The sequence below is a fragment of the Simochromis diagramma genome, unplaced genomic scaffold (genome assembly GCF_900408965.1).
Source record: "Simochromis diagramma unplaced genomic scaffold, fSimDia1.1 OVJJ01000685.1, whole genome shotgun sequence".
Classification (NCBI taxonomy): domain Eukaryota; kingdom Metazoa; phylum Chordata; class Actinopteri; order Cichliformes; family Cichlidae; genus Simochromis; species Simochromis diagramma.
The window spans coordinates 17796526-17818647 of NW_024387477.1; the positions used below are offsets into that span (position 1 = coordinate 17796526).

The 22122-nt window shown below is 38.6% G+C and overlaps 1 long non-coding RNA gene across 1 annotated transcript; it reads left to right on the plus strand.

The window, feature by feature from the left end:
- Positions 1–1187: 1187 nt before the first annotated feature.
- LOC120723712 lies at positions 1188–21730 on the plus strand. Its single transcript, XR_005693813.1, has 3 exons — positions 1188–1199; positions 17749–17753; positions 21313–21730. It is a non-coding gene; the product is annotated as an uncharacterized LOC120723712 (long non-coding RNA).
- The last annotated feature ends 392 nt before the right edge of the window (positions 21731–22122 follow it).

Here is a 22122-nt window from a genome sequence, read left to right on the forward strand (position 1 = left end):
GTGCTCTTTATTTCAGCAGAATGGGCAGTATGGTTGAGCTGTGAGGGACATGCTGGTATGGCTTCTCCTGGGTCACAAGAGAAGAAAATGTCGAGATGGCCAAAGCAGACTCCAGCTGAATCTTTTCAGATTTTCTCCCTGATCCTTCATCTGCCTGTTCTGCTGACACTGGTCCAAACAAGAGCCACTAAGGCAGGGAGGCTTGAGGATTAATTGTTTTCTGCAGGTACAGAGGGCAATGCCAGCGGTCTGCTTTATAGAGCCCCCATTGAGATTCCATATGTTGGGTTAAATCTGTTCCCTTTTTTCCCCAAAGAATTGGCTTGTGTGTGTTTGTCTGCACTCTGGACTGACAAAGAGGTCCAGAGCAGCATGTTGTGGCTCGCTCACCAGCAGAACGATTCCCAAACCAGAAATCATGCCAGCCACTTGGCCTAATGAAATCTGCTAACATCTCATTAAAGTATTAAATAGCAGTAAAACTGTTGCCTTTGGAGTTGTGGGCGCATTCAAGTCTTTTTCTACTCGAGGCTTACAACGGGTGAGTGCAACCTTTCTTTCAAGAACATCCTTCGTTTCGTAGGTACTTGGAGTAAATTCGCTGATTGCTGTGAAAAGGTATACATTCATGTCAACTGAAGATACCTGTATCCTTCACTGCTGATGAAAAGATAGAAAACACAAGAATTTCTAATTGCATCTGATATAGGAAATACTTAATTGATCATTAATCACACAAATCAGCCGCAGCATTAAAGCCGCGGACAGATGAAGTGGATAACCTTGATGACCACATTATGATGCAAATTTCTAGCAGGAAACCTTGGGTTTTGGCTTTCAGTTTTTTTCTACTTCTTTTCCATATGGGTACAGTGAGACCTTGAGGGCACTGCTTTGCTTACTTGGTCACCTTGCTACTGTAGTTTCCATTCTATAATTTGTGCTTGTCCTTGTTGTGAAGATTGGTTTGTGACAGTTCTAAGATAAATGGCTTATGTCCTGTGGAACATATTTTATTTTGCTATGTCCAGTATATCATGCCAATAAATCAACACTTATGTGTCTAACCTCCCCCGCCGTTGCCAGGACAGCTCGTGGTGTGCCAGATTTGGTCAACAGCTGAATGATAAATTCCCTTTCTGAAGGCCACAGGAATATGCCAACGTTGCTGGGCTGATTTATTAAAGACAAAACAGAATGTGAGTGTGGGAGTTTTGTTACCGATGGGATCGTGAATGATCTCTGCTGCTGCCACCGGCCAATATGGAGGGGATGATGCCACAGTAGGTGTGCACAGAATTATCTCTTTGGATGCACTGTCGAAGAAATGAAGCGAATATATACAGCAACCAAATCGCTCCCTCCAGAGGGATTTGCAACGTAAAAGCATTTTGCATCAATAAACAGAGTGAAACAGTCCCGTCATCCATACTAATCTCTGCATACTTATTTTTCTTTATCAGTGTTGTACTGTAACAGCGCTGGATAAAGGCTTAAATCCTGCGATGACTGTTTTTGTATCCTTGCCAACATTCGTTCAGTTCCCTACGTTATGTTGAAGATGAAGGTAATATATAGTACAAACATAAGTAGATGAATTTTCTGCTATGACCCTAACTTTTTCTCAGCCAGTAAAATATTTAAAGCCACAGATTGTTTGAGCTCAGCTTATTCATGTAATGTTGTCCCTTGCCTTCACATCAAAGTGCTCATTAGTGAAACTACTCGTATCTCTGCATGATGTACTGCATGGGAATGTCTTTAGGGTTCCTGCATATACAGAGAACAGCAAATCGTTTCATCATATGACCACATTTGGTTGTGACTACTGTGGGCCCTGTCAACTACATCACACAATAAATCCCTGCAATGCAGGCAGCAGATGTGAATGTGCATCAAGCTACTGTATGAATGTGAAACTGCAGTGCTCTGTAATGCTTTTTCTTAGATACAGAGACATGAGTTCGATTTAAAGGGGTTTTACATGAATGCCAATTTCCTTAATGCAGACACAAAAGACCCACTACAGTGTTTGTCTCCCTGCTTATGTCCTTGTCTACTCTCGTGTCTTTTTTGTATTACTTTCCCTGGAACACTCTCTCACAGTCTGTGTCTAAAACCTAAAGAGAATTATTGATTTGATCAACTGGTCTCTGAATGCTATTGACTCCCTTTTCTCAACGAGAAGTCTGCTCTCGGGAGAGCCCGAGTGCCCTGGAGGGACTTTCCCTGCCGGATACACGATGGACGGGTGGCAGAACTGGAGGGTCATGTGCCTGGCGGGACTGTCGATCGAGGGTGCTGAAGATATCTACCTATTTGGAACCATGATAACAGGGTTCTTGCTGATCGGAGCTGGCTTGGCCCTGGCTTATCGGAGAATTAAGACAGCGGAACAGGCTGTTCAAACCCCCCCAAGGCTGCCCGCTGGGATTGGAACGATGGGACGAGGCGCGACTTCTCAGAACGGGCTCGAAAGCAGAATGGTTAAGACCTTGGAGACGCTTACAGCTGCCGTGAATACTCAGAATAACACCTCTGAACGTATATTGGGATACATCAAGGAGAGGCCTGCTCAAAATGACGCCCTTGAGCAAAAGTTGGATTGCATCGCGGAACAGCTCACTGCAGTCGTGAGTTCTCAGAATCGGCTATCTGAGCAAAAGAATGAAAACACCAGCAAGTTTGATACCATCATGGAGAAGCTCGCGGTTCTCCAACGGGAGATTGAGAGACCAGTGTCGGAGTGTTAAAGAACAGCTTTGAAATTCTCATGAGTTGTCTCAAAGAAAAAACGCCATCATAATCTGGCTACCCCTTCGGCACCAGCTGTGGGCTCAAGGCCGGAGCTGAACATCGGGTCAGCTGGAGGCGCAGTCGAAAGATTGCAGCGGTCCCAGATCAGATGTACACACTGGGACTCTTTCCCATGTTGCTGTCTGTGTTTATTGTGCTATGGTGTGTTGATATCTGTGCATTCCTGTATTATCCTTTTGTGTTGCACATTTCGATGTTTTTTTCCTCGCTACCTAGCCTGACCTGTCTCCCCAATGTGATGTTTGTATTGTATGTACGGTCGGCAAGGTCTGTCAAGACCTGCAACTGACAAATAAAGGCTATCTCATCATCATTATCTCATCTCTCATTGTCTCTGACAGAAAAGGGAAGAAAGAAGAAGAACGAAAACCATCAAGCCCGACTGTCAGATGAACACGACAGAGCTGGGCTTGTCTTTTAATACATATTTTCACTCTCAACTTGAAATCGCATCTAATATTGAAGCATCGTATCTGTTACTTCCTGGGGTTCATCAGTATTCACAGCTCCTTACATTCAATTAGCTGAGTGTTCGCTACACACACACACCACATCACATACACACTCCTGCGGATGACCTTCATCTTTTTATATGCCTGGATGAATAATAATAAGAACTGTATTTTAAAGTACACCAATCAGCCACAGCATTAAATCCACTGACAAATGAACAGCATTGATTATCTTACAACAGTGAAAACTGTGAAATAGTGGGATAGAATAGGCAGCAAGTGAAAAGTCTGATTTTCAGTGTCTTAGAAGCAGAAAGAATGGGCAGGTCGAGTATCTGAGCGACTTTTACGAGGGCCACACTGTGATGATGGATGGGTCATAGCTTCTCCAAAAGCACAGGTCTCGTGGGATGTTCCTGGTATGCAGTGATTAGTACCTACCAAAAACGGTTCAAGGAAGGCCACCAGCTGAACATAAAAAAGGGTCATGATCGCACAAGGTGCTCTGAGAAGCAAGGCTGGCCCATGTAGTTCAATCCCTCAAAAGAAGCTCTGGATCACAAATTGCTGAAAGTCGAAGTGCTCGCTGTGTCACAAAGGCGTCAGAGCACACAGCTTGCTGCCTGTGGGGGTTACGTTGGCAGAAGCAGAGCGGTCAGAGTGCCTATGCTGATTCTAGTACATCAGAAGTAGATCAGGGAGCAAGCAGTGGAAGGATGGTTGGATAAATCACCTTTTCTTTTTCATGCGGGTGGTCGGGTGTCTCTGCATGTTGTTTACCAGGGGAAAACATGGCAGAAAAATGCCGAATGGAGGAGCTGGCTAAAAACATTAAGTACTGGCAATCAAGTCGAAGTTACTCTGACACATAAAACGTACCTAAATAACACTGCTGGAGATCATGTGCAGCACACTGCTCAATAGCAATCGTTTTCCTTGATTGAAGTGGCTTCACTTGAAACACTGATCAGGACTGGTTTGAGAAATATAACAAATAGTTAAAGGTGTTGATGCTGGTATATTCACCATTCATAACCATTCATAATATATAATATTAATATGATATGCTGGAAAAACAAGCCTGATCCATTGAGGCCCCACTTGGAGCCTACATGACTCCTACTTGTAGGAGTAGCGGTTGTTGATACAAGGCCATGTAAGAGGTCAAGTGACACCTTGAATGGTCAAAGCTATTTTAGTGAGATGACAGGCACTTCAAAGTACGAGCAGGGTAGTTTAAATTCTGAAAAATAAACATTTGCATTAAAAATGAACGAGAAAAGAACAAAGCTCTAACGGGAGCAATTGAAACAGAACATAATTAGGAGCACTACCTCCAGAGCATTAAGTGTTTAGAGACTAGCAGAAGCATGGTGATTTATTACTTCACTAATATAATAAAAGTTTCCTGTGTTTTAAGGTCATTTGCCCACTTTGGCTGATAAAGATGGCTTCTAACAAATTGCACATAGCTTACACTGATGGTAGGTATCAATAATGAAAGACGTTTACTGTTGCTTATTAAAAAGGCTGGAAAAATTTCGTACAATTTCTGACAGTGATTGATGCAATTCGCTGTGTTGCACTCATATTACGTTCTTCGCTGCGGTGAAGACAGATGAGATGACTTTGAAGATCTTTACAGAGCCTCAATGTGATGAAACGCTAACATATCAATAGAAAGTCTGCCTACTGTGCCTTAATGCTGCGACAATGTGCCTTAAAGGCTGTGATAACCCCTTTCTTTGACACTCTCTACACCAGGGGTATCCAACTGTTTTTGAAACAAGATCTACTTTTAAAATTGCCCGTCTGTAGAGGTGTACCAGTCTGAATAGTGATCAGCCTGTACTAACAGTGCATCTGCATATATACATATAAACAGAACAAAGAAAAAAGTAATCAGCAGGAGACTTATTGTCAGAAGCAGCGGGATGTTTACCAGTGGCCTGAGGGTCAGTTTGCCCTGCATGGCCTACGCACACACACATTCACACTTTGATTAGTTATATTGTTGCAGCTTATTTGAGTTTCATTGAATAGTACAAAGAGAGTCATTGAAATATTTGAGCCAAGTCTGTCTTTTTTTGAGAAAGAGAGAGCATTTAAAATGTGTAGCTTTCTCAGGCTACTCGCTTGAAATAACCTATTCTGAAAGTTCATTGTTCAGATTTTTATATTTGTAATGTGGGTTAGGTTTCTCACACATTCCCAGCTCAAGTTATTGTTTCAGTCCAAAACTGTTCCAGATGTATTGTAACAAATTTTTGTCTAAGTCGGCTGGTGGAAATAATTTTACTTCTCTACTTTTATGAGGTCAAGCTGACAACTTGAAATTATACAGAGCAGGTCAGGAACGCAAAAACCTGTAACTGTAAAAAGTTGTTTAAAGTTACAGTGAGTGCTACAGTCATCTGTGAAACATAGTGGAGCCTCTGTCATGGTTCGGGGCTGCATTTCAGTCAGTGGATCTTATCAAAATTTATAGAACAATTGATGGACAATGATCTCAAACATGCTGGCAATGTAGTTAAACACACACACACACACACACAGTGGAACACTATTAGTCATGAACTGGCCTTCCCAGAGTCTGGACCTCAGCATTATTCGATTCAGATTTATTTATAACACCAAAGGTAATATAGTAAAAACAGAGAGAAAACCCCAACAATCGGACAACACCATATGAGCAAGCAGCTGGCGTCAGTAGGAAGGAAAACTCCCTTTTAACAGGAAGAAAACGCTGACAGAACCAGGCAAAGCCCCTTGCAACCAGTTGGAGGTTAGGGGAGGGAGACAAGACAAAAATATCACTGTGAAAATGCAGAGTGGTGAATAAACACAGTATGAACAAAAGTGAATGAAGAAGAAAAGTGATTGATCATTGCTGAAGCAGTATGTGATCGTTCTGACAGAGACCAGAAAAAAAGACATCCAACAACCAAAGAAGAGCTTTGGAGAGTCCTTACAGGAGCCTGGAAAATGTTTCCTGAAGACAACCTGAAGAAATGACACAAACTTCCCTAAGAGAGTTCAGACACAGTTGAAAAGCAACAATGTTCATGACTGGGACGGTATTAGACAATTTTTTTCCAAGTCTTTCTACATCAAAGTATTTTTAAAGGAATTTTATAAATAGGTTCCACTGAGAAAGGATCTCCATGTCTGAAAAGTTCAACAGAAAATAATTTATATTGTTTTGTTTCAACAGATAGTTGCATTAAGAAAGGTTTAGTCACAGAGGGAAAAAAGATTACAAATTGTTTATCCCAAAGGCAATCAAGGCACATTGTTTAAGGTGTGGCAGCTCATTCTGGCATGCACAGACATCCAACAAAGGCGTTCCATTGTAGTGATAATTCAAGTAATCCCCCTTTTTTATTACTTGCAGCACTCAGAGCAGCTTCAGCTGATGTGGTTTTCAAACTCTTGGTAGATAACGGACACTCCCTCCTCCAGGCTGCATATCTGTTAGCAATAACTTTTCCACTGGGATTCCTATTTTTGTTTGTGCTGGCTTCGCTTGTGTCGAATGTGTCTCATGCATTGAAAGCTCCCACCCAAAACTCTTAGTCAGTCGGATTAAAAGCACTGACATCCCAGCAGTGGAAAAGTTTCACCATGTTCACTGAACAATAATAATTACATACAGAAATGAATGACTGAAGAAGTTTAGTCATGTTGTAGCTTTGTAAGGAATGCCTATTTAATTAAAAAGTCAGCAGTCCTCCAGGCAGTAGATGCTGGCGTATGGCTTGTTGTTTTCTCTCATCTAATCTCTCTGTAAAACCAGATAATTAATGGTGCTGTGGCAGGGGAGCCTGCAGCCATTAATGGAATGGATTCAACTTGTTTATCCAACTTACTCCTTGTCCTGTACTTTACTAATGAGGATGTGTGCCAGGGCAAGCCATCACTATGGTTATCCGACATTTGGGGCTTGACATCAGTCAGTTCCTTGTGCATGAGGCTCTAGAGAGGGATCGTGAATTCGACAAAATCTTCATTATTATTAAACATATATCACTCCTGGTGAAGAACTACCTCCAGAAGACCAAAATGATCTTTCTTGATTGGGCCGCACAAAGCCCTGACTGTAAAATCTGTGTGATGAACTGAAGACCAAAGTCCAGAAGATCGTCAGAATTAAAGCGGCTGAAGCCTTGAAGTATTTGGAAGTCTTCTGAATTGTAAACCAAGGAAACAACTATTGTTTTCCACTTCAAAATTATGTTCATAGAAAGGTGAAGAGCGTGGGAGGCTTTGGATACTGGAACCAATCCCACTTATAGGGTGAGAGACAGGGTACACCCTGGTCAGGTTGCTAGCCTGACTGAATTGTAATGAATTTTAAATTGTGGTAAATTGTTAACCAACTGTGAAAATATATGTGTAGAAAAAAAAGAGGATCCACTTTACTGTCTCCAAGAGTCACTCTAAACTGTATGAAGCCAAGTCGGTTGAAAAGTAGGGCAACAAAACCGAAACCACTTAATATCCAAATAATATCATGGTAGCAACAGTGGTTACAGTTGAGTAATATAACACTAAAATTTATGGAAATTTCATAATAAGAGCCCAAAAGCTGGTGACAAAAATGTGGAAATACACCTTGGTAATAAAATGGTAACAGAAAGGTAACAAAGAAGAAACAAGAACATAATAATGTGGTCATTTCTAAGTAAGTACCAATAAATTACCTGTGGGAGTTTTTGTGTAATAAGCAAAAAACAGCGATGCAAAATGCAAAACTGCCACTAATATTTATTTATTTATTAATTAAATAGAAACAGGTAGTTTTGCATTTTTCAGCTCTGTTTCTTGCCACTACCACAGTTGTTTCCAGGTATTAATCACACAGTTTAAGTTTGCTTTAATAGGTTATTAATATGTTATTAAATAGAAACAAGCCGTTAATATTTAATTAATTATTTTTTATTTCATCAGACAGTTTAATAAACACAAAATTTTCAACCTCCAACACACACACACAATTTCCAACAATTGCTTCATGCAATTCAGGCTTTAAACGGCTAAGATGTGAATACGAAAGCTTTGTTTGCCTGTGTAATTGCTCTCTGAGTTGCAGTAGGAGAGAGTAAATGTGCTGGGCAGATCCTAGCTGTGAATACCTAAACTACATAGCTTTACCCATGAGTTTTATGAGTTTTATCAAATTATACAAAACATATTTGTTTTTTACATGGTGTGACAAAAACTGTATTGCATGGTTGTCTGCACTTATATAAAAGGTTAAAGAAGCTTTTAATCTTTGCTTTAGAGTATTTTGGATATTTACAAAAATTAATCTGTAAGCTGTGACCTTTCAAAACTAATCTTCTGTACTATCTGTAATACCTTCACATTTTTTGTGGACACAAACTGGATTCAGATTCTACCAAATCATTTTTTCCTATTTTTCAGTGGATACTAAACAACGTTCCTCTGTTGCTGCGGTAGCGTGCACTGGCCTGTGTAAAGTCAGGTGGTGTTTAGATCTTGGACTGACTGGCACAAATACAGAATGAGACACTTCATTTGCTTCCATGTTTATTGTTGCAGCGTGTGCCTAGCAGCAACCTCTCATCAGTAGTCTCTTTAATTGGTTGCGACATTTGCCTCTTTCCCCCTCATTTTAAATGTGTTATGTTGGCACTGGTCAGAAGCTCTCGCACTGAGCTGCCTCTGGCATTGGCTTGATTTGACTGCCTCATCAAGTGAGGAGTGTGATTGGAGAGAAAGAGTCTGTAAGGCAACTAAGCTCAGACCTGACAAGCCTCCATGCCAAGTCTTTATTTAGATGACTTTTGTCACTGTTAATTATCTTGCTCTCTTGCTGCAGTGCCACCCCAAGAAAAAAATAATAAGCAGGGGTGTAATGCCAACTGCTGCTCTTCTCTTCGTTGGTCACGACAGCCTGAAGGGCTCAATGAACAATTTTAGAGAAAACCAGGTCAGTGTACTACGATTACCTCTAAGGAGCTGAAACGAGAGGTTAATTATTTATTTATTTGACAAATTTTGACATAAAGCATTTCCTTTGGCTTTATTCAGTAACAGTACTATGAACTTCATATCATTTGCTGCCCCGTCATTGGAGAGTTTTAATGCCAGCTCTTCGCCTCGTGTGTTGGCAGAGCTCCTTTGCTGCTGTTGTTGGTGTTTCCTTTCATTTTGATGATTTTAACTACATGAAAATGAATAGTCAAGCTGATGAAAACCACAGGTTCATTAGCCCATGCCATGAATCATTTAGCTCCCAGTGTCTTGATTTCATTTGTTTTTAAATTGTTTTTTTCTCCCACTGTTAACAAACTGTTGTGCCACCCACACCAGTTTAAAGTGGAATAAACAGGAACATTTTTAATTTGTAACTTCCCAGCACCAAATAGGACTAATTAATACAGTAAAATACATGGTATACAAAGAGATATAAAAGTTAGGGATAGAAAGTGTGAACACTGAAAGGTCGTGGAGGCACATCTAAGATTACATGCAGCTTACATCTCTTACACTAACATGGATAACAGGCTTTGGTTTACAGCAGCTTCTCAATGACACAAAGGACACCTGTTGGGAGGCTTTCAAGAATCCTTTGTAATCAGTAATTTGCATTGGGCGTAACTCCATTGGGCCATTTCACATATTCGCTAAAGGAAATGACCTTGATGTCTATTGTAATGCAGTTCAGAGGATCACTTCCATTTGAAAGTTCTCGAAAGTACTCTACACAAACATAATGTGGCTCTGGCTTTTTAAAAAAACTTTAAAGGCGTTTTTTGTAATATATGTATATAGTTATTCCAGTCTTTTTCAAATAATCATCTGCATGACTCATGTCCCAGGGTGATCTTTTCTGAGAGAAAAGAGGTTAAGCTGCTTAAGCTCTCTTTATATATCAACACTCTTCTATTATTGTAGTTTGGATAAGATGAGAAATATGCCTCCAGTAATCCTGCAAATAATTAAAACTGTACAACACAGATTGCTTAGTTGAAGTAGTGTGACTTTCAAGATACCGAGTGGCAGATTTCCTCACTACTGTAAATTGCGTTTTAATGAAAAATAAGGCATTATTGGAAAGAAAAAGGTACATCTACAATGCAAGGATTAGAGCCAATGATTTTTTTATGTGTGTTTTAATATGATCCAGTATATAAGTTCAACAGCTGGTTTATGCCAGCGTCACCAATAATCTTTTCCATTTTCTGTCCTGCAAAAGTTCAGTTTAATCATCAGACATCAGTTGGATGCTCCAGATTTGAGTCTGCATCAATATTGTTTTATTAAACACATTAAGGGACTGCATTGACTTGACAGATAAAAAAGTTCTCTGTATAAGATTATTTGTTTCTAGTTACACTCATTCAGTTCAGTACGGGTATATAAATGTCGGGCTAATGAACAACACAGACCATACGTACTGTGAGGATTTGTAGAGCTCCTTTTATTAATCAGAGACGGATTAATAAAAGGCACACAATTTTACTAAGGACAATAAACTTAAACAAATCCAAACAGCCACAAGGCACATCGACACAGAGTAAACTACAGGATAAAGAGTGAGGCAGAGCTATTTATATATCGAATGTTGAATAAGAATGAGATGTAATTAGGACAAGCACAAAAAAGGAAATAAATCTAAGATAAGACATGAAAGAAAAACAACCTTCAAAATAAAACAGGAAATAACCTAAAGACAATTGTTAAACAGAGAGAGTTTTACAAAGACAGCAGTGGAACAGTGGAGGAAGATGGCATGAACACAGAGATAGGAAGGATGACATAGGGACACATACAGAGAAATAAACACACAAGAAACAACTTAAAATAGAAACTGAAGCTGAATAAATGCCAACAGTTCACAGTTGCTACAATTAAGTTGTCCTAACAAAGTTAAGTAAGCTTTACTTAGTTTTTTTCAGGCAACAAGTTTTTATAATTAGACAGGAATCAGAACTTAAGACTAGATCTCAACATACTAACATAATATTAAAATTATGATCCACAACACATGACCTCAAAAACAAACTTCTGATGGGAAAAAATCCCCGACAATATCACAAGAAGCCAAACTAAGTTGTGACTAGAGCTCAAATGCCTAGAAATAATAATACTCAAAATTTCAAGCATGATAATGAAATCTATTTAATTTTATTTATATAGCGTCAAAATACAACAGCTGCCTCAAGGTGCTATTCAGTAATCAGAACCTCAACCTAATAATATTTAAATGCCCTAAAACAACAGTGAAAATAAAAATAATATTTTTTTTATCAAGAACTCCAAAGCAACTCAAAGCCCACAAAAACCAGGGACAGTGACATTTACATGGTATACATGTTAAATATAGCAATAAACTACATTATTACCCAGCTACCCCAGACAGGTCGCCAGTCTCTCGCTAACACATACAGACAACCATTCACACCTGTGGGCAATTTAGAATTAGAACATGCAAACTCCACAGAGAAATCCCCGTCCAGGTGCTGGAATCAAATCCAGGCCCTTCTTGCTGTTAGATAACAGTGCTAACTACTGTGCCACCATGCTGCCCACTCGCCCTATGATAGTTGGGATAGTCCATTAATTTTTTTAAAAATTAACTCTTGTTTGGCCTTTTCTGCATAACATATACATTTTTTTTTACATTAATATTGATTTTACAGAAATTGCTTCAGGTAATGCTTTGGCTTGTTCCCAATCTTTCTTATTCAGTCTATAAATTAAGCTACTGTGAACTATTATTGTGAAAGACATTTTATATAAATTAATGCATTATTCTGGTGATAGGATAGTTGAAATAAGGAGTACTTATTTAAGCTAAAGTTTGCAAAATGATGTTCTGATAGAAAGAGTCAAATCTGTGCAAGCACATTTCCAGATAATTTAGTAGCGATTTGTAACAGATGCAAAGTTTTTCCTTCTCATGAACAATGTTTTTTATCCTACTTTTACTAGATGGGAATGTTTGTCTTGACTTATACCAACCAAATGCATTTTGTGCTTCTGAAAGCTTTTGTAAATCTGACTTTAATGTTTAATAGTTTATGAATCTCTGCCTTCAAACACATTTATTTTCATTCAGTAAATACATTCTGCCCTATCTGAACACCTGGTACCAGCCATCTTTAATTTAAAAGGAATAAGATGTGAATTTGTTCATTTACTTCATAGAACCGATTTTTATGACACTGTTGGCATTTTGTAAGGTTAGGAAATGTTTCTTTGGTGATACATTTATTAACGAAGGCCAGAATGTAAGTATATGTGGCTGTTGCAGCTGACTGTGATACTGCTTTGAGTCTTTGCATTTGTGACTGGAGGTCATATCGACTTTATCAGTGGGTTTGAAATGTAGACTGTGTGAACAACCTTCTTTATGTCACATACAAGAAAAGCCTACTGCTGCTGTGGGACTGATGAGTTACAGGGGCCTTTTGAGATATTTAGACAGGTGAACATGTTTCGCTGACCTTCATTATGAAAAGATTTCTGCAATGTTTCAGACACATTATCCTCTCATAGTACAAAAACCTTGGTTACTGTAAAAATATGAGGTTGTTATGTAAATTATTAAAAAGACTTTAGCAGATTTATTTGCAAGGTTTTTTTTAAACTATCCTTGGAATAAATAATAAATAAACAACTGAATATGCAATGAAAGTCACGTCTTTCCTTGGTGACAGGTTGGGAGACCCGAGGTTAAGTTCGGGATATCAAAGGTGCAGAATCTCGGTGTTGGAAGATGCTTTTTGTTGATAGCTAGCTATATATATATATATAGATAGCATATTTATTTATTTTTTTTCTCTGTCATTAAATTGTCTTTTGACATCTAAAAAGGGCGATCATCTTCATGCCATTTTGCTGATCTGGCCATCAATGCAAATGCCATTTTGATTAGTTTTGTGGTGGTAGTAAATTTGCACCTATAAGGTTTATTTTAATCCTTTCCTGTCCATCTTTACATTCTTTTAAGTAGACCAAAAAGAACTCAGCCACCACCAACCGGTCAAAACAACAGCAGAGATAAATACAGAGGGAAAAAAAAATCCAAATCCAGTTTATTTATATAGCATGTTTAAAAACAAAAGGTTTGCCCAAAGTGCTGTACAGAAACACAGGATAAAACACATGATACAACCACAGACACTCACATAAAACACAATAAAACACATAAAAAACATATCAACCCATGCCAGTCTGAACGCTATCAAAAAAAGGTGTGTTTTCAAAAGCATTTTAAAAACAGGAAACGAGGATGCCTGTCTAATATTTAAAGGCAGCGTATTCCAAAGTTTTGGGGCCATAATTGAAAAGGCTCGTTCTCCTCTACATTTGAGCCTTGATTTTTGGACAACCAACAGCAGCTGGTCAGCTGATCTGAGGGTCCGTGAAGGAATATAAGGCTGAAGTAACTCGGAAAGGTATGGGGGAGCAAGACCATTAAGGCATTTATAAACCAGTGTTAGGACTTTGAAATGAATTTTGTGATGAACAGGAAGCCAATGAAGAGAAGACAGGACAGGTGTTACATGTTCATAGCTGTGGGTAACAGTTAAGAGGCGGGCAGCAGCATTTTGAATGAGCTGAGGACGAGCAAGAGACCCTTGGCTGACTCCAACATAAAGTGCATTACAGTAGTGAAGCCGTGTTGAAATACAGGCATGTATTACCTTCTCCATGTCACGTCTTGACAAAACTGGCTTGAGCTTAGCTATTTGCCTCAGCTGGAAAAAGCTTTTTTGCAACACCGAACTAATATGTTTGTTCAATTTAAAATCTGCATCCATAATGACTCCCAAGTTTGTCACATGCTGCTTGATATAAGACCCTAGCCAACCACAATTTACAAGCGGACTGCATGAAATATTATTAGGTCTAAATACAATCACCTCCGTTTTACTCTCATTGAAACTCAAAAAGTTCAGAGCCATCCAAGCTTTGATATCTTCAAGGCAGTTCAAAAGGATTTGGCTGGAGCCTGGGCCATTTGGTGCTAAAGGCAAATAAATTAGACAGTCGTCTGCGTAGCAGTGAAAGGATATTTGTGTTTTCTAAAAATAGACCCCAAAGGGAGCAGGTATAATGAAAAAAGAAGAGGGCCAAGGACTGAGCCCTGGGGCACCCCACAAGGAAGGGGGGCTGAGGTGGACTCAAAATTTAAATGTTCTGCCACTCAAATATGAGCGAAGCCAATCCAGTGCTGCACCTTTGATGCCAACCAGGTGTTTCAAACGAGAGATAAGAATATTGTGGTCAACAGTGTCAAACGCTGCAGTAAGATCTAAAAGCACGAGGATCACAGACCTTCCACAAACAGTAGCTAAAAAGATATCGTTAAAAACATGTAAAAGTGCTGTTTCAGTGGAGTGTAGATGTTTAAAACCAGACTGAAAAGGTTCTATGATGCCATTAGCATCAAGAAATGTATACAGTTGGGTAAAAACTATTTTTTCCAATAACTTTGAAAGGAATGGAAGTGTTGAAATAGGTCTAAAATTTGAACAAACTGAAGGGTCAAGGCCAGATTTTTTAAATAAAGGGTTTACAATTGCATGTTTAAAACCATCAGGAACCACACTGGGAGTAATACTGCTATTTATAATAGCAAGGACTGAGGTTCCAATTGAAGGGAAAACATCTTTAAAGAGCCATGCAGGGATCACATCCACGGGAGAACCGGAAGGTTTAATTTGTCTAACGATCTCGTTAAGAAGTGTAATTGAGATGGGTTCAAACTGGTATAAGGCAGCTGAACAGGGACTAAACGTGGATGGGTCACATGTGGGAGGTACTATTGCTGACCTGACGGACTCAACCTTGTTTACAAAAAAAGAAAGAAACTGATTGCATCTATTAGCAGAGCCTTCCAGGGTGGCAGACTGGGGCACATTTAAAAAAGAACTGATGGTCTTATAAAGTGTGCGGGGATTGTGACAATTTGATGCAGTCACCTGAGAAAAATGGCTGTTTTTCTCATTTTTCACTGTATTTTGATAGCATTTCCAACAGTCCTTTAACAAGTAGACACTCTGCAGCTGAGGACAAGACTGGGAAGTCATGAAGTCAAACAAAGCCAAGAAGTCAAATCAATCACCTGTTTACTTGGGAGAAGTGTCCACCAGTGTAGCACAGGGAGCCTGTGCTGAATTTTAGAGCATCATCTAAAGTGCAGTAGCAAACACTCTGACTGTGGCTGACTTATGCATTATACAGTCTGGCCTGTGCTCCCAAGTTGTAGAGGCCATGGGGTATGTGTGAAATCTTAAAAGTGGATTATGAAAAAAGTCAGGACAAACATTTCAGCAAGGAAGCCATTTGTCTGACCAGCACCAAAACGGAATAACTGTGCAGCACAGCAAATATGGAACAGTGCATCTGCATAATCTTCTTTTCCTTTTGTTTCAGCTAATAATAAATTACTTTGCCTTCATTTCTCGGTGTCAACTAACAGTCACCACTTTGCTTCAGCACAGACAAAAGCCTCAAACCAACCACATTTTTGCTTGCATGGAGCTGAACGTTTTTGAAATTCTTTAAAGTGGTCTTGAGAAATAATTCTGCAAGCTTTCTGAAGGTTTTCCAAAGAATTTCTTTAGACATTGACTGCTTTAAACTAGACTAGACTGGTGAACCACTTAACACTGACTTATGAATCATTCAAGCATAAAAAGCTCACCAAACTCAATGGACACAAGTGTTGCGTCTACATATAACAGACAAATGAGCTAAAAACTGATTTCAAATTGTATATTTAGGCACATTGTTACAATCAGTTGGTCACAAAAGAAAAATCATTTGCTCACATTTCTCTAATTCAATCTATGAAAAACAGAAAAACAAGAAATCATAGTTTGGCAGGCATAACATAGTATTTAATTATTCCCAAAGAGCTATTAATGGAAAACTAGGCCTATCTATGCATGGCACAGCAGATGAACAGTATCTTAAAATCACGTATTTAAGAAAGAGAAAAACATTCGGCAAAGACCTAACATATGACCTCAGACATGCATCTGGCTCTTCAGTTGGTCCATTTACTGTTCTGCTTCATCAGAAATCGTCTCAGTGGAAGGATGGCAATGCACCTTATAGAGTGTGGAATTTTTTGATTGTCTGTACGGACTACTGAAAAGCTCACGAGGTCTACCACCAAGTGTAACATGGTGGAGGCTCTGTCATGGCTCCAGTCAGTGATGTTAGGCATATTCTCAAAACTGATGGAACGATGAATGCAGCAGAAAAGTAGCATCAGGTAAGATTTTGATCCACCATGTAATACCATCATGTTCAGCATGAAAATGATCCCAAACATGCAGCCAGTAGACCTCAACAAAATAGAAGCGGCGTGGGATCATTTTGACAATGAATGAAAAAAAAAAAAGGCATCTTACATCTAAACATCGAAAGAAGAAAAGTCGCAAGAACTATTCCTGAAGACGACTTAAAAACTTTACAAGAAAGCTTGCCTAATAGAGTTCAAGCTGTGTTGAAAAAAATAAGTTGGTCATATCAAAACTTGAATTTAAATTTTTGCCTTATATGCTGTATTTCCATGTTTTGACATGCTTCAATAAATCAATCCACCCATTTCCTGTTTTCCTAGCAAAAATATAAAGAAATGACAGGTTTTGCACAGTAAATCCAAGTCACCGTTGTTTCATTGTCTGTCCAAATGTAACACAAGTCATATAAATTATATGTCAACATATAATTTATAAATAGGAACTGTTGAATTTATGGAGGAAAAAATGTTACTTTTCATTATATTTTTTAAAGTTGCACCAATGCTCCATCTGAAATGTCAGGATGCGGTTTAACTTTTTTTTCTTTAAACTCATGAATAGCAAGCAATGTCAAGCATTGACTGGAGAAGCCGTTCTTCACATGCAGCACACAAGAGGAGATTTTCTGCATCAGATGTGTTCTCACAACTGGAAATACTCAATTTGGTTTAGATGAGAGTGCTGTCTCAGCAGAGCATGCAAGGGGCAGGACTCAATTCTCCAACCGTTCCCTGCTCTATTCATATCCTAGTTCAAATGGGCATTAAACCAAAGTCCAATTTATGGCTAGTCTGTTTTATTTAGATGCTTGTTCTTACAGCATTTCCATTGTTTAATCACTAGACAGCTCTAGGGATGCAGTGCACTTGAAAAGTTTGAACTTGTTGAATTATTTAAACTCTTTTATCAGAAATGCAAAAATCCAGTTATGTGTGACACACCAGCATTTAAGATATACCTGAGTGTGACACTTAAATTTTCCTGTGCTTAACAAGTGTACTGGATATTTTACTCTACCCAAGGTCTGATAGTGCACACATACTCTGGATGCATAACAAGCTGTATGAGAAGCATTTTCTACAGCAGTAAAAAGCAGGTTGGACACAAGTGAAACAAGGTGGGGGAAAAAACAATCTAAAAGCCTTACAGAGGCACAAGCCAAAAGACAAGCAGGCTATGATCAGAACAGGTATATTCAGGCAGAACACAATAACGAGAAAAAGGCTTCAGAGATGGCAGTGAGTGATAGCAGTGCTGTATGCAGAATATACTGAACATACAGAGCAGCTGTTAGTGTGACAAGAGCCGAAATAAGCATCTGTCCAAAGAAGGAAGATTAGTGTGGGCCTGCAATGATGTGATTTATTAAAACTAAGTAAAAAAATATTGATATATACAGTACAGCCCATATGGAGAAGATGTATATAAATCTTATAAAGTTTGTATCTGTCTTGTGTGAAACTTATGTATGAAAAGCACACAAGAGTGAAAACAGATATAAGATCCCTTGAAATAAATGAATCTTGTATGTTTTGGATACTAAAACAATATATGAAAGTAATGAGAAAGTGGCCACTTTCATGAGTCAATCATAGAAGCCTTATATGATTCAGTATATGAAGTAGGCCACATCTTATGCAAGTCTCTTATAAGTTTTTTCTATTTCTTTTCCATATGGGAGTACAGACAGTAGGTATGGCAAATAGAAAAAGTCACATAAAATATGAACATTTCTGTTCAGTGAACTGGGCTCTATTCTTCTATTTCACTGTCTTCATTTTTTGTTATTGTGTTTTGTTACAAGGTAGTATTAGGGCCACATTAAGAAAAAAAGTACATCATTGATCATTTTGAGAATAAAGTTGAAATGTGGGTTTTAAAGCCATCTACAAAATCCCTTGCGTAGAGTTGGTGAAATCATACTTCACCATTGGTTTTAGTTACACGGAAATGATTTCTCTTTTAGGACAGAAAACCAGTGTGGTGATGGAGATGTGGATGGTGAAGACATGGTGCAGAAAGCTGCATCTGGTCAGAAGGAAAAAACACTAATCTGGAAGAGTTGGCCAGATTTGTGGAAAATGAAATGGCTGTCAATGGACAGATGCAAGGATACCGATGGTTACACCCTCGTGTAATTAAGTCGATGTTGTATCAAAGACACAATCATGCTGATCAAGCTGTTTCCCTCATCTACACTCTAGGCATTTTGTAAAGGGTAGTTGTTAGGCTTGAAATCCCATCTGTAATCTGCACATTTTGGCTTTAATCTCAAAATTCAACATTTTTAATTTAATTTCAAAGGTTCAACTTAACTTAATATCAAAACCAACACTATTTTTCTTAATGTGACCTACTCTAACTGCTTATCTTAATTTTTCCCCATCAGTCAATTAACATATAAAATATTTTGTTATTATTGGGAGGTATCTCCCACCAGAAGGAAGGAATTCAGAGTGAATTCTTGTTTTAAATGTGATTTCTTGCCACTTTTGATTTTCAATGTATTATTTTTCTAATGATACCCCCCCCCCCCCCAAAAAAAAAAAAAAAAAAAATCACGACATGATTGCCAAACAGGTGGTCTTGTAAAATTATAACACATTTGAATTTGAAATGTCATACCGTCCCTGTTACGTTTGCAGAGCTGAAAGCTCAAAGACTCACAGGAAATGACAAGCAGCCATCTGTCTATCCTTCTCCCCGAGCTTATTCACTAACTGCAAACTGGAAAAGCTTTAAAGAAGAAAGCCTCTCCTTTTGAAAGAAGCCTTTGGCACTGAAACTCTCCCTTGTGTCATTGCTCAGGGGTTATAATTCATCCTGAATCAGATTTCATCATACGCAATCATCACACTCATTTGGGGGGAAAAAAAAGTTAAGCTTGTTGTCCTTCCTGCTTGATTGAAGAGAAATTCCTCAGAGAGAGAAATGCATCAGATGTGGATTAGTACTCAAACCACAACAGTGAATGTGCTAGTGGTATGCTGCAGGGTTGTTATGTGAAGAGGAAAACCTTCGGGTTTTGGTGAAGTAGGCACTAGTGAAATTGCACTAGTAGTATGGCATTTCCCAAGTTGACTTGAGTGCTCCTTTAACATGTGTCACAGTTAGGCAGGAGGGACCCAAATACAGAACTCACAGACCAACTAAAAAGTAAACTAAAAAAACAACAACATTTTATTCGGTGGAGAGTTGAAGTACAACAAAATATTTAAAGTCCAGAGCATAAAGCAAACAAAAGAATTCAAAATTGTTAACAAATGCAAACGTGAAGGTTAGTGAACAGACATTCTGACAAAGGACAAGCGAAAACCTTGAGGGCAGTCAAGGAAATGAAACACAGCTCGGGAACCCGAGCACAGGTGAAACTTTTTAAAGGTTGCAGTGTGTGAAATCCCATCATTAAATGCTGGTAGACTGCAGCAGTCAGCTGAATTCTCTTTCTTAGCCCTCTCAATTCAAGTACATATGGTGGCCGTTGTAGGGCAAACAACTTTTGCTGCCAATCATCTGTGGTAAGTGTAGGCTCTCAGTCTCATTGTTTGCCTCAGCCATCAATTTCCTGGGTGTCCATAACTATTTACTCAGGATTCTCTTGTCACTGGCTCTGTTACAGAGTCACCACCATCACTAAGCATTCATGCAAGTGCATGCTGTGTCATCAAAAGTAATGCAGTACGCTACTTAATTACTGACAGGAGAATGCAATTTGTTACTACCGGTACTTATTGCATTACTTTCTCATTTCTCCATAAAGTGACCTGAAACATATTTTTTCATATTTACCATTTAGCAATATAAACCTGTAGGCAATACTCCCACATCACACTTCCCTGTCCTAATGAGAAAACACATTTAATCTTTCTCTTAGTGTTTATGTATGAATTAAAAATCTAAAGATATCTGAGCAGCATAATACAGTGGTTTCTTTCTCGTTTCTATCCTGAATGCAGTTTGCACTTCACCAATGTACTTTGATCAGAAAAAATAAAAGTAATATCCATATGAAATCAGCTGATTGTAAGTGGAACCGACAAGCAGAAATAATGGCCAAAAATTTGGATTTGTTACCCATATAAAAAACCTTCTTGTTGTTAAGCTCTGCTGTTTTGGTTTCTGTTAGCAATTGCTAATTGGTGTTAGCGAACCTGTTTTTGAAATGGCTCAAAAATCACTGGACTCGCACGCTTCACAAATAAAATCTTATATGATGTCAGAATGTAATCAAACTTTATCAAAGTGTAATTTTAGGTCACTTAACATTAGCTAGCATAATTCTAACTTATAACCAGCTGTTGTTATTGTTTAGCTGGCTCATTGTCAATAAGTAATTGCAACAATATCAGGAATAAATAACCGTTCTTATTTATGTTTTTGTGTGCTAGAGAACTAACTTCAGTTTAGGATATGAAGCTTGAAGTGTGGAGGAAAAGGGTGAGGTGGAAATGAGGGAAGAGAGAGCAGTGATAGAGGAAGATAAAGACATAATGCTAAATGACATCATCACCTAATTTGTATAATTGGTCGAGCGGAGAGAAATAACATCGTGGAAGAGACATAAAGTAAAAAACACCCTAAATGCATTTAGAATACATTTAGAACTACAAATTAAATTTCTTTTAGCAATTATTTTTTTGTTGTTTTTTTTTAATGTCACTATTCCAACCCTCCTCTGGCGTAGTTACTTTTTTTGTGTGTCTGTGTTTTTAAGTGGTTTTAAACCTTTAAACCACAAAAAGTGAGAGTAAAAGAAGAACTGACTGCGTTACAGTCAGGGCGGGAGCAGCGGCTTCGCTCATGCGCTATTCGTTTGCAGTTTGGACGCGTAGGTGTGAACATCTCCTGCTCTGACAGCAGCTCGGGGCGACTGCTGCGTGAGGAATATCTGCCGCCTGTGAGCGCTTTGGCACGGGTGAGGTGCCCACAGCAGCACCTGCTGCTTTTTGAGAGTACGAGCGATACGCGCTTTCACGTCAAAAAGTCGACATAAGTCTCAAATAACACCAGCTGAAGTCAGCAAATTTGTCACTAGTCGCTTGTTAGAAAAAAAGTTGCTAAGGGGGTCTGAAAACTTGCTAAATATAGCAACAAAGCTGCTAAGTTCGCTAAGCATTAATTTATGACAAAGCATCAATTTGTGAGACCTTTTTTATCATTAAAGAAAAAAAGGGCTACATTAAACAAACAAACCAAAAAAATCCACAAAATATAAATAAGTTAAGTTAAGCAAATCTCCTCTAAAGTCTAGTTTCCTTGTAGGACCTGGTCAGGTGCACATTAATTAGTAGACATTAGTCTCTTGTAAAATGTGAAGAGGCTCAAACAGAAATTCATTTTCCCAGAAAAGTGATGCAAAATGTTCAAAATAAGAGAAAGTGATACCATTCCCCTTTTAGATGTTGAAAATGCCACACTTATCTGGCTGATGTGACAGAAACTGATGCAAGAGAAAATAGTGGACGCAGCAATGAGGAAAAAAAGCAAAATCTCTGAGGCAGTGTTACATGTAAGATTGGTAATATGAGAGACGTGGTAACTCTGTTTTGTGCTAGCAT